Source organism: Macaca fascicularis, chromosome 16, assembly GCF_037993035.2.
Source record: "Macaca fascicularis isolate 582-1 chromosome 16, T2T-MFA8v1.1".
Classification (NCBI taxonomy): domain Eukaryota; kingdom Metazoa; phylum Chordata; class Mammalia; order Primates; family Cercopithecidae; genus Macaca; species Macaca fascicularis.
Window position 1 is genome coordinate 62,365,991 of NC_088390.1, and position 13,255 is coordinate 62,379,245.

Sequence of the window (13,255 nt, forward strand, 5' to 3'; positions counted from 1 at the left end):
TTATTTATTTATTTATTTATTTATTTATTTATTTATTTTGAAAAGGAGTCTTGCTCTGTAGCCCAGGCTGGAGTTCAGTGGTGCGATCTTGGCTTACTGCAAGCTCTGCCTCCCAGATTCACGCCATTCTCCTGCCTCAGCTTCCCGAGTAGCTGGGACTACAGGCGCCCACCACCACGCCCGGCTAATTTTTTGTATTTTTAGTAGAGACGGGGCTTTACCGTGTTAGCCAGGATGGTCTCGATCTTGTGATCCACCCGCCCCGGCCTCCCAAAGTGCTGGGGTTACAGGTGTGAGCCACCATGCCCAGCCCGTATTTATTTATTTTAATAAGAGGTCAAGCATTCCCAGGATAAAAGGTACAAAAGAGTAGAAAGTCTTCCTCATCTTCCAGTGGCTCACCATTCAGTTCTCCTGCCTCTCACCCGCTCCCTCACTGCTCCCGTAATTACTTAACCCCTCTGTACCTGAATTTCTTCATCTATAAAACAGAAATTAGGATAATAATGGTGACAGTTTCATAGAGCTGTTTTGATTAAAGGAGTAAATATAAATGTATACATATTGAACACTTGGTTGTTTGAACAACTTGAAAATATAAATTATCAAACTTTTATATTTAACAATTGATATACTCATGAGCATTTACTCAGATTAAGTACAACATTCAGTGTACAACTCAAATTATACACTGTGATTTCAATTGTGTAAATGTACATGTCATGATGAGGACTTGAAGTATTCACTGGTGTTATTTTTCTTCTGCAATTTCTTTCACTGTTGTCTTTCCATACAAATTGGGCAGCAGTGGGGACTTTTTATATTTGCTGCCCCCAGGGTAAGGTTATTACTGTGGAAATGCAGAGAGAATGACTTAGGTCAATGCTTAGCTTATGCAATTCAAAGTAGACTTTTGCAATGCAGGGGAGTGGGTGGTCAGATGACCAGGTCCATCTAGCCTCCTGGATGGGGTGATGAGAGAATGCAGAATTTGTGAACTAGAGATCAGAGAGAACTCCAATATCTTAGTTGATGCCATGAGAGGGATGATTGGGCCAAGAGTAAGAGAGGGCCATGTATACTTCAGTAGATGCCCACCATGAACCTGTTGCCAGCCTCTTGAAGGCTATGAAATTTCCATTGCATTCAAACATAACACTCCTCAAAGCTCAGATACCACCTCCACATGAAGGTTGGGAGGGAGAAAACCTGAATGATTTCTGTGTTTACACAGAACTTTTTTTTTTTTCCCCCATAAGCTGGAATGAGGGTTTGAAATAAGTTTAAGCAGTCCCAGAGAAAAATAAAGTTATATATTTTTAACATATCTTAGAACATGAATTTTGAAATTTATAACTAATATATGTTATCATATATTTATATATGTATATATCTTTATGGATACTTATCTACATTAATATAAATATGTACATGCAGATCTTTGAAAAAACACTAAAAGGAAAACTAAAATATTACCAGTAATGTATTTATTGTGACATGATAAATGATTTTTATTTTCTTCTCTTTTTTGTATTTTTTAGAAATTTGCAGTGTGTAGGTATGAAATTTATAATGTAAACATTTTATTAGTAGTAGTATTTGAACACAGTGTCAAAGGCAAATGAAAACCTGGGAACAACACATGTAACTCATAGATAAAGCTTGCTTTCATTTTCTACTTAACAAAGGATTTCCATCAATCAAAGAGAAAGACCAGCAACCCAATAGAAAAATTGACAATGGAGATGAAAAGATAATTCATGGAAGAGGGAATATAAATAGCATTTGGGCATATGAAATATTGCTTAGTTGCATTCACAATAACAGAAAAGCAGATTAAAACTATTCCAAAATCGTATCTGTTATGAGATTTGCAAGGTCATATCTTTTGATAACACATTGTGTAATAAGGAATGAAGAGACAGATAGTAACACACATTGCTGATGGGAGTTTAAATTGGTACAACCTTTATGGCAATATCCATCAAAATTACCAATGCAAAAACTAATTGATCCAATAATTTATATTCTAAGAGTTTATGACAGGGATATATCAAGATATATATAAAATGATGTAAGTATACAGTATCTATTGCAACCTGGCTACAGATTCAACACTATCAAACTACCAACATCATTTTTAACAGAATTTGAAAAAACTATTCTAAATTTCATATGGAACCAGAAAAGATCCCAAATAGCCAATGCAATCCTAAGCAGAAAGAACAAAGTGGAAGGTATCACATTACCCAATTTCAAACTATACTATAATGCTACAGTAACCAAAACAGCATGGTACTGGTACAAAAACAGACATATATAATGGAACAGAATAGAGAACCCAGAAATAAAGCTGCTCACCTACAGCCATCTGATCTTTGACAAAGTTAACAAAAATAAGCAATGGGGAAAGGACTGCCTATTCAATAAATGGTGCTGGGATAACTGGCTAGCCATATGCAGAAGGATTAAACAACCTCTATATTTCACCATATAGAAAAATTAACTCAAGATGGATTAAAGATTTAAATGTAAGGCCTCAAACTATAAGAATCCTAGAAGAAAAACTAGGAAACATCATTCTGCACTAGTCTTGGGAAAAAATTTATTACTAAGTTCTCAAAAACAAATGCAACAAAAACAAAAATTGACAAGTGGGATCTAATTAAATGAAAGAGCTTCAGCACAACAAAAGAAACTATCAACAGAGTAAACAGATAACCTATAGAATGGAAGAAAATATCCACAAATATGAATCCAACAAAGATCTAATATCCAGAATCTATGAAAAACGTAAACAATTCAACAAGGAAAAAACAAATGACCCTGATAAAAAGTGGGCAAAAGTCATGAACAGACACTTCTCAAAAGAGGACATGCAAGTGGCCAACAAACATGTGAAAAAATGCTCCACATCATTAATCATCAGAGAAATGCAAATCAAAACCACAATAAGATACCATCTCACACCAGTCAGAATGGCAGTTATTAAAAAATCAAAAAACAACAGTAGTTGGTGAGGGTGTAGAAAAAAGGGACCATTTATTCACTGTTGGTGGGAATGCAAATTAGTTCAGCTACTGTGGAATGCAGTTTAGAAATTCCTCAATTAACTTAAAATAGAACTACCATTCAACCCAGCAATCCCATTACTGGGTGTATTAGTCTGTTCTTGCACTGCTATAAAGAAATGCCTGAGACTGGGTAATTGTGAAAGAAAAGAGGATTAATTGGCTCACAGTTTCATAAGCTATACAGGAAGCATGATGCAGGCATCTTCTCAGATTCTGGGGAGGCCTCAGAAAACTTACAATCATGGCAGCAGGCAAAGGGTAGCTGGCACTTCACACGGCCAGAGCAGGAGGAAGAGAGAGAGTGGGGAGATGCTACACACTTTTAAATGACCAGATCTCACAAGAACTCACTCACTATCACAACTAAGGGGGCTGGTGCTAAACCATTCATGATAAATCCCCCCTGTGATCCAATAACCTCCCACCAGGACCAACCTCCAACATTGGGAATCACAACTGAACGTGAGATTTGGGCAGGAACACAGATCCAAATCATATCACTGGGTATACATCCAAAAGAAAATAAATTGTTCCACTAAAAAAACACACATCCACTTACATGTTCATTGCAGCACTATTCACAACAGCAAAGACATGGAATCAGCCTAAATGCCCATCAGCAGTGGACTGTATAAAGAAAATGTGGCACACATATACCATGGAATACTACCTAGCCATGAAAAAAAATCATGTCGTTTGCAGCAACATGGATGCAGCTGGAGGCCATTATCCTAAGTGAATTAATACAAGAACAGAAAACTAAATACCATGTGTTCTCACTTATAAATGGGAGCTAAACAGTGGATGCACATGGATGTAAATATGGTAACAATAGACACAGGGAACTATCAGAGGGGAAAGGGAAGGAGGGGGGCAAGGGTAGAAAAACTAACTATTGGTTACTATGCTCACTACCTGGATAATGAGATCAATTGTGCCATACACCTCAGCATATATACCCAGGTAACAAACCTGCACATATACCCCCTGAATCCAAAAGAAAAGTTGAAATTATTTTTTTAATTACTCTCCAGAAAAATTGTCCTCATTTGTATTCACTCCACAGTGCTTTCACCAATATAAGTTATTATTTTTAAAATACCTAAAATATCTTTGTCAATTGGGTAGGCCAATTATGAAGTTTCATTATAGTATTTGTTTGTACTTAGTACTTGTCATTGCATATTTTTATAGGCCACTGTTATTTCCTTTTTGGAAATTATCTGCTCATTCTAATTAGCCACCCATTTTTCCTACCTTACTTATATGAACTTATTTTCTACCAAGTATATTAACTTTTCATTGTGTCACTCACACATGTTGCAAAATTTGTCCCAGGGCGTATCACTTTATTTTAGTTGTGTCTATATTTTTATGCACAGAAATTTCTTTCTATGTAGGCAAATCTTTTTTCCTACCGTTTTATGTTTCAAAAGTTCTCCTCTATCCCCAAATCAGACAACTATTCACTTTATTTTCATCTATTTTATGGTTGTATTTTTTACACTTAATGCTGCTATCCATCAGGAATTTACTTTGGTGTGTGGCAGGTACTGCTTTACAAAAAAATCCTAGTTTTCCTAATTGGGGAACTTGACTGCCTATTAAATGAAGTTTGCTGACAAGATCCTGTCTCTACAAAAAATTAAAAAATAAAAAATTAGAGGGTGTGGTGGTGTATGCCTGTAGTCCCAGCTACTCAGAAGGCTGAGGTAGGAGGATGGCTTGAGGCTAAGAGCTCAAGGCTGCAGTGACTGAGCTCAAGGAGCCATGATCAAGCCACTGCACTCCAGCCTGGGCAATGGAGCGAGACCCTGTCTCTAATAAATTAAAAAAAAAAAATAGTTTATGTACAAGAAAGAACAGAATGCAGAGATCAAAAACCCAATCATGCCATCTGTTCTGGTGGCCTCTAGTGTTCCTCTCGTGATATTACACAAGCAGCTTCTAGTGTTTCCTTTAGAAGCACTCACAAGACAGGCTCTGACACTAGATTCACCAGAAGCAACTGAACAAAAATTTGGTTTGATGAGAGAAGCTTATTATATTTACATGGAACTAATTTAAACCATGCATCCAATTAACCATCTTTTGGCAAAGGGGGCACCTTAACCAGTCCCTTCCACATGCCGGGCCCTGCTGTGAGCACTTTATAGGTGTTTTCTTGGTTAATGCTCAAGATAGCTCAACACAAGTATTATTATCCTTATTTTGTACATGAAGAAACTGGAGCTCACGGTGGTCAATTACTTTACCCAGACGATGCAGAGCTTGGATTTGAACACAGATCTGTCTGTTTCTGAAGCCCATCTTCCTTCCTCTATGTCTGGCTTTCTGAGAGAACCACAGAACATTGCAAAGGCCCTGAGGCAGGAGCATGATTGGCATGCTTGAGGCCCAGAGGGGAAGTCTGCATCTGGCCAGGTGTGAGCAGGGGAGAGCAGACAGCTCAGGGGAAGAAGGCGGCCCAGGTTCAACGACCTGAGGCCGTTGCAAGGCTCTAGCTGTCACTCAGAGGAGATGGAGAGCCAGCAGAGGGTCCTGGGTAGGAGAAGGCTCAGCTGTGGCTCAGGTGTTAACCACCCACTGCCCTCTGTCCTCTTGCCTTCAATCCTCAACTTTTTGTGCCTCCACTCCTATGTGTATCCCAGGACCATGCTGGGTGGGGAGGGTTGAAGTTAGGGAGCACCCGTAGATGCTCTGATGCTGGCCCTGGGCCCCAGGGGTGAGAGTGATGAGGAACTGGGTGCACACATGAGTGGGGCAGCCAGACTTGGCCAGAGAAGCAACACATGCACCCTTTACCTTGGACTCCTCACCCTGGCTCCCTCTGGGTTGCAGGGATGCCGAGCTGGGCTGCCAGCGGACATGGGGCCTGAGCATGCTGATATCTACAAAGGCACTGATCGCCTTGGGATTCTGCAGTGAGTCCTCACCCCCTAAAGCACCAATCTCAGCTCAGGGATGGGTTTTGCCTTCAGAAAGGCCTTTCTGAGGCAGGATGTGTTTCCCTGGCTCCTGCAAACCTCCTATTCAGGGCCAGAACTCCTCCCTGGCTCCCCTGCAGGTCCAGCCCATGGTCATTGTAGGCCAGAGGTGTGTGGCCCATCTAGGGAGCGTGGCTCATCTAGGGAGTGGGTGGGAATGGAGAGAGGGCTAGGTCAGGCCCCTGGGCTCTCAGTAGTTCTGTCTCCAAGTTAGCACAAGAGAAGGGGGCAGCCTGAGGGTCTGGCCCTGTCCACTTTCTAACATCCAGGAGTTGTGGCCACAGGGTGAGGGGATGACTGGCCCAGCCTGGGTGCAGTTGTCCTGCAGGTCTCTGAGGGCCCACTTACCCTTCTTCTTTCCCATTCCGCATGGGGAAAGGCATGGGGAGAGTGAGGGCTGTGGCCCTGGGGGAATGGGGGAAAAGATGGGGAGGGCCATGTTCTGGGCATCTCATGGTGAGGCCAGGGAGGCAGCAGAGCTTGTGGCTAAAGACCCTGAGTATGGTGCTGGGAAGGGATCTGGGGCCAGGTAGGGCCCAGCCTGGAGCTGATCCCTCAGGGATCATAGGATGGAGAAACAGAGGATCCCAGGGGAGATGGGGTGGGAGTGAGCTTATGCGCTGTGCCACTTCTGAAGTGCACCCCAAAGTAGCCAATGGTCTGGTGAGGATAACAGGTGGGGTGGGGTCAAACACACCAACTCACCTGGGACTCCTCAGCAGAGGGAGCCGGCCAGTCCCCAGGGCTCTGCATGGCTTTCCAGAGACTCTGCTTCCAGTTGGCTTGGACAGCACAGTGGGCAGAAAGTGATGGGGGAGACGTCTTGGGGCAGGCAGGACAGTGGAGGAGGACAGCCAGACGCCCCAATCCCAGCTGCTGCAGTGTCTGGGAGGAGGCTGAGGGCTGACAGCCAAGGGCTCCAAAGAGCCAGGTGAGGCTGGAGGTGGGGCTGGGAAGCCATCCTGGCCATCTGTGGGCCTTGGTCACCCACGTCACCCTTGGCATCTCCCCAGCAGCGGTCAGCAGCCCAGTGAGAAAGCAGACAAGGCAGCATGTGAACAGATCTGGGGAGTCTCACTCGGGCATTCTGACAGAACCAGGGTCAAAGAAGGGCCAGGGTGGCTGGAGAAACATTCACAGTCTCTGGGTTGGACAGGATGGCAGAAATCGGGGAACAAGCAGAGTGGGTGACTGGGGTGCAGGGAGAGGCAGGTGGACGCCGGGAGGTCAGACCCTGGGAGGACTTGGGAACGTCGGGTGGGATGGGCCCTGGGTGCACCCTGGGAACACCAGACAGGTCTCAGGGCAGGCTCCCTAAACCCCAGTAGGGTGATGTGGTCGCTCCCTGAGGGACTCCTGTCAGAGCCTGGCCACCCACCCTGGGCAGCACCCATCCTGTCTTGGGCTGACTTTTCTCAGCCACCCTGGCCAGGTGATCTCCACTTTCAGTGAAAGCACCTTCCTGTGTCGCCAGCTTGTCTGGAGCCTTTAGAGTGTCTCTGCTGAGGGTCCCACAGAAGCCCAGGTCTGAACGGGTACCCCCAGGGCTAAACGGGTACCCCCAGGCCCTGAGTGAGACACCTTTTATCCCCATCAACAGAGGGCAGCTCGTCCCTCCACGGCCGCCCTCTGTGTCTTGGAGCCACATCCTCTGGCTCTGATTCTGTGCACCTGACTGTCCCCTCCCTAAGAGTCCTCCTGCCCTCCTGCTGGCCAGGCTCCAGCTGCCCTTGGTGCCCACAGATGGGTCGATGAAGCCCAGATGTCAGCATCTCCCCTTCGCATGTCACCTGGACCGACCCTACTTCCAGGAGATGACCACAAAACCCAGCACCCACCCAGTTCCCCCCGTCCTCTGTCATGGCCTCAAAGTCAGCCTTGCCCTCCCAGCACCCTGGCCCAGGAGACCTCCAGGAGCACCTCCAGCCAGGCTCCAGGGGATGTTCCCACCCTTCCTCCCCAGGGCCAAGGACGCATGGTGGGGTCCCCAGATGGGAGGGTGGGAGGCCCGGTGTTCATGGGCCTCTGCAGCTACTCAGCCATTCCAGCTGACAGCTCCACATCTTGGGAACAGGCTCTGATTTCTTGATGGGCTAGGGGCTTCTCAGGATTCCACAGCCCAAATGGTACAAGGGTCCAGGGACTCCAAGACCACCAGGAGCATGTGGTACCCGCGTCACACCCCAAGACCATGAGGGTTTATGGTCCCCTCCACTCTTCCCTAGAGGCCCTGCGTCCCGTGGGGCCAGAGGAGTCAGGGGTGCTGGAGCCCCTCGTGGGGCTGGTGAGAGGCTGAGTCCCAGCCAGGGCCTGACCTGGGACGTGGGGTTCTCCATGGGCTGGCAGTTGAGTTTCCTTTCCTGCCCTGGAGGAGACAGAGGCACAGGGACTGGAGCCCAGCTCCCGCAGAGCAGGGCTAAGGGCGTTGTGTCCACCGGGAGTGCAGGAAGGGGGAAGGTGCTGTGGGGAGCCCTGGACACCGCCTAGTGTTCTGCACTTGGGGAAGGGTCTTCAGAAGGCCCTAGAAAAGGGAGGTTTTTAGGGCAACCCAGGGGGCCCTGAGCACCTCTGTTCCTCCCGTTGGGACACGGAAGGGCTCTGCACTCAAGGTTCCTCACTAGCTTGGCTTCTCCAGAGGGTGATTGATGGGGTAAGGAGGCACAGGGAGACCTGGCTCAGGGACCCTCCTTGCCCTGCAGTGTCCTGCTCCCCCAGCCCAGGGGTCTGGCTCACCCCCAGCCCACAGAAGGCGCAGGAAGGTCCCTGTAGGACACACAAGCAAAGCCCTCTGCCCAGGAGGGGACATCCCCCAGCAGAGGCCAGGGCTCAGGCCCAGCCTCGTGGACAGACCGGCCCAGGACCTGACTTGGGAGGGCTCCGGGAAGCTAGACCCAGCCTCCTGGAGGGATCAGATGACCTTCATGGGGAGGGTCACTGACTCTGGGGGACTGAAGCCCCAGTGGGACCAGATCCAGTCTCCAGCCTTCAGCCTGGAAGCGCCAGGGCCTCCCATGCCTGTTGTCCCCACAGATCTCTCTCGGGCTCACCCTAAGCCTGTGGGGCATGTATTTGGTAGAGGGGAACAGGTGTTGATGCCGATGACATGCACTGACTTGAAGGTTCAGAGGAGTAAGTCCACGTGTGCCCAGTGGGGCCTGGGAAGCTCTGGGATCAGACTCCGACTGGCCCAAGGGCAGCTTACTCACACTGTCCCCATGTTCCTCTGCTCCAGCCCAGAAGGAGGTCTGGCCTGGTGGGCAGGTCAGGGCACAGTGACACCGAGCCCATCCCACACGTGACCCAGATGAAAGTCGGAAGTGTGGCAAGCAGTTCCCCACCCAGGCCTCCCCCAAACCACAGCCTCCTGTGCACATCTGGACCCCTGGGGTGGCCACAAAAGGGTCCAGCACCACCCAGTGGGAGATGACAGAGGTGGCAATGGGGTATGGGCTCTGACCCCTCCCAGGGAACTTTCCCGGCCTGATTCCCACCCTGTCCCTAGAGCACCTCATGAAGTGTTCCAGGTCTGGCCTGGGGGCACGTTTTCAGGACCAGTTCCCCCAAACCTGGGCCCTGGATGGTGACGCAGTTCTTATGCACCTTTGGGCCTCTGTGAGGAAACTACCAGAAAGCATGGGGACCTGCCACCCCAGGGTAGGCTCCAGTACCCAGTCCTCTCACCGAGTCACCTTCTGGGGCAGTCAATAGTGGGGGAGTGCCCAGGACCCCAAACCTGGGCCTTCCTCTTACATCTTTTCTTCCTCCTCTTCCTCCTGGACTCTAAGTAAGTGCAGGAGGCCCACCGGTCCTCAGGGCAGGCGCTCAGTGCATGTGTACTGGTACTCAGTGCTGTGCACGCAGGAGGGGGATGTGGGCAAGACCCTCCAACAAGCCCCCTCCCACTTTTCACATTGTCCCGCCCTGCCCCTCAAATGGCCCTCAAGGGCACTGGAGGAGCCAGACCTATTTGGGGGAGCCCCCGCCCCTCCCTGCAAGCAGTGACAGCCTCAGAGAGCAGCAGAGGCCCCTCACTCCTGCACACCCTTCCAAGGGTGCCAGGAAAACAAGCTTTGAGCCAGGGAGACAAGGGAATTGGTGTCCTTGACCTCCAGAGCATTCAGGGAGAGGGCACGGGTGGGACCCCTGGCCCAGAGCCAGTACCAAGAGTTTAGCCAGATGTGGGAACAGTCAGTCCTGGCAGGGACTGGGCAGCTCAGGAGGGCAGAAAGGGCCCCGTGTCCAGGTCCTCTCACCCACTGTGGAGACAGGTCCCCATGTGAGGTGGCAAGGGGGCTGAGTGACAGCCCAGGCCCCTCCCACCTGAGTTCTGACTAGGGACTGTATCCCAGGTCCAACAGCCCTGGGATGAGGGTGGTAAGGCAGGAAGCCCCCAGCCAGGCTGAACCCTGGGAGGTAGTCCCAGGAGCCACCTGCCATGCCCCGACAGCTTCCCCACCCCAGGCGGCACACACTCCCTCCCTCTGGGATCAGCAGCCTGCAGGCGTGTCCTGTCAGGCCACGGGGGCCACACAGAGACCTCGAGGACTCTAGAGACCCAGAAAGGTGGGGCCTGATCAGAAAGAACTGCATGGGCTCACTGGAGATGCTGACCACGCCTGTTTTCCTTTCAGCCAAACCTAAGCAAGGGTCCTCGGCACCCAGGCCTGAGCCAGCTTCACCGTGTGGCAGGAAGACCCTCTGCAAGTGGGGTGGGCAGGCCCCTCCAGGCCCACTAGCGCGGTTCCAGCAGCACATCTGGTCAGCTTCCCCGCCATGAGTGCCTCCTCCTTTCACACCCTGTCCTGTCCTGGTGGGGCTATCCCAGGGTGTGCCCAGCCTGGCCCCAGCTCAGGGAGGACCTCGGGTTTCCTGGAGGTACCTGCAGTGGAACTCCCTGCCTCAGCTCCTGACAGACTCAGATGTGGGGAGCCCTTGGTTCCCCTATTATGATTTCCAACAGGGCTGCTGGGCCCATGTCCCCTCCGAATGTGTCCTGGACAGCCCAGGACTATGGGACAGGCCTAACCCAGGAAGCCCACGGGGACCCCAACACCGGACCCTGCCCAGGCCCTTCAGGACTAAGAGGGAGGTCAGGAGATACCCCCACTGCAACATGGACACCTGTATCTGGAAGGAGCCAGGGTGGCACCTGCCAGCTTCCCCGCAGCCCGACACCTTGGAAGATTCCATTCAATGGGAAAGCTGGTCCCATCAAGGCCACGACAGCCAGCAGCATAGACCTGGGGCACAATTCCCAGGCCAAGAGGGGTCTGGCCTAGACCCCAGCCCTGGGAAGAGAGGGGTAGCAGGGCTGTGGTGGGCTCCCAGTTGCAGTCAGCATGACCATGCAGGCGACCCTGGCACTGCAGAGCTCTGCACTGTCACAATTCACCTCACAGAACCGGGAAGGGATCCCGAAGCCTTGCATCACCAAATGGATGGCACCAGGAGGACCAGGTGGCCACCTACTGGCAGGCTGACCACACTGCAGAAGGGGCTGAGATTGGCTTTCACTGCACTGAGCCGCCATGTGGACATGGACTTGTGGGCCCTGCAGTGCACACAGCACTGCTTCCGACCAGGGTATCCCATTCACAGCTAAGGACAAGCAGCAGTGTGCTCCCACCTCAGGGACTTGGCTCTGCCATCTCTACTTGGAATGTTCTCAGTTCCCTCCAGGCTTCTAGAAGCATCTGGGCCAGGGCTCATGGCTGGATAAGCACCTGAGGCCCACATCCCAAACAAGCTTCCCATCCTCGTTTTCCTTTTTGGTTAAACTTTTGAACATTTATGAAGAAAGTGCACAGCTCTGAAGACATTAACAGATGGAACACATCAGCCCCCAGATCACAAAGCCAGCCCAGCCTGTCCCAGAGCCCCCAGCCCCGCACCCAGCCTTCTGACTTCTGACGACACCATGAGCCTACCTTTTGAACTTTACACTCATGGAAGGATAACCACCTTCATCTTTGAAAATAAATGTTTACTTTTGAAATGATTTTAGATATACAGAAAAACTGAAAAGGCACTACAGTGTACTCCGACAACTTCCATCCAGCTGCACCTAATAATGACATTTTGCATTACCATGGCACATTTGTCCAAATTAAGAAATTTAGGCCAGGTGTGGTGGCTCACACCTGTAATCCCAGCAATTTGAGAGGCCGAGGCAGGAGGTTCAGGTTCATTTGAGTCCAGGAGTTTGAGACCAGCCTGGGCAACATAGGTAGATCCTATCTCTGGATAAAAGTTTAAAAAAAAAAAGTAGCCAGGCAAGGTAGCGTGTGCCTATAGTCCCACCAAGTCAGGAGGCTGAGGCAGGAGGATCGCTTGAGCCCAAAAGATCCAGGAAGCAGTGAGCTATGATCGCACCACTGCATTCCAGCCTGGGTGACAGAGTGAGACTTCATCTCTTAAAAAAAATTAAGGAATTTAACATGGGTGCAATCCTGTTAACTGAATAATAATGTTAACTATTATTTAAGGTTATTAATGCCGTCATTATATTAATATGGTGAAATTCATTCAGATTTCACCTGTTTTTGCTTAACTTCTAGTACCTGTCCCAGGATCCCACCTCGGACTCACCTTCTGCCTTTAGGTCATTCCTCTTTAGCTTCCTCCAGAGGCTACAACCAAACACACACCTTGGCTGAATGGTACAGCTCATTGCTCCTGGGCTCCAAACCTCTGCAGCGTGTTACCGTACAGAGTACCACAGGCAATGGTAACACAATGGTGGCTATTTGTGTATCTAAACACAGAAAAGGATCATAAAAATACAGTATAAATGATTTTTTTAATGGTACATCTGGCCAGGTGTGGTGGTTCATGCCTATAATCCCAGCACTTTGGGAGACCGTGCTGGGAGGATCACCTGAGCCCAGAAGTTCTACACTAGTCTGGGCAGCATAAAAAGACCCCATCTCTTTTTAGATATCATATTTTAGAGATGGTACACCTGTATATGGCAGCTCCAAGGTTATAGGGCATATAACCTTATGGGACCACCATTCTATATGCATTCTGGCAGGGACTGAAATGTCACTGTCTGACACGTGATTGCATAGGTAAGTAATCTAGAGATGATTTAAAGCATATGGGAAGATGTACTTAGGTTATATGCAAATACTGTACCATTTTATATCAGGACTGGAGCATCCGTGGATTTTGGTATTTGTGGGAAGTGGTGAA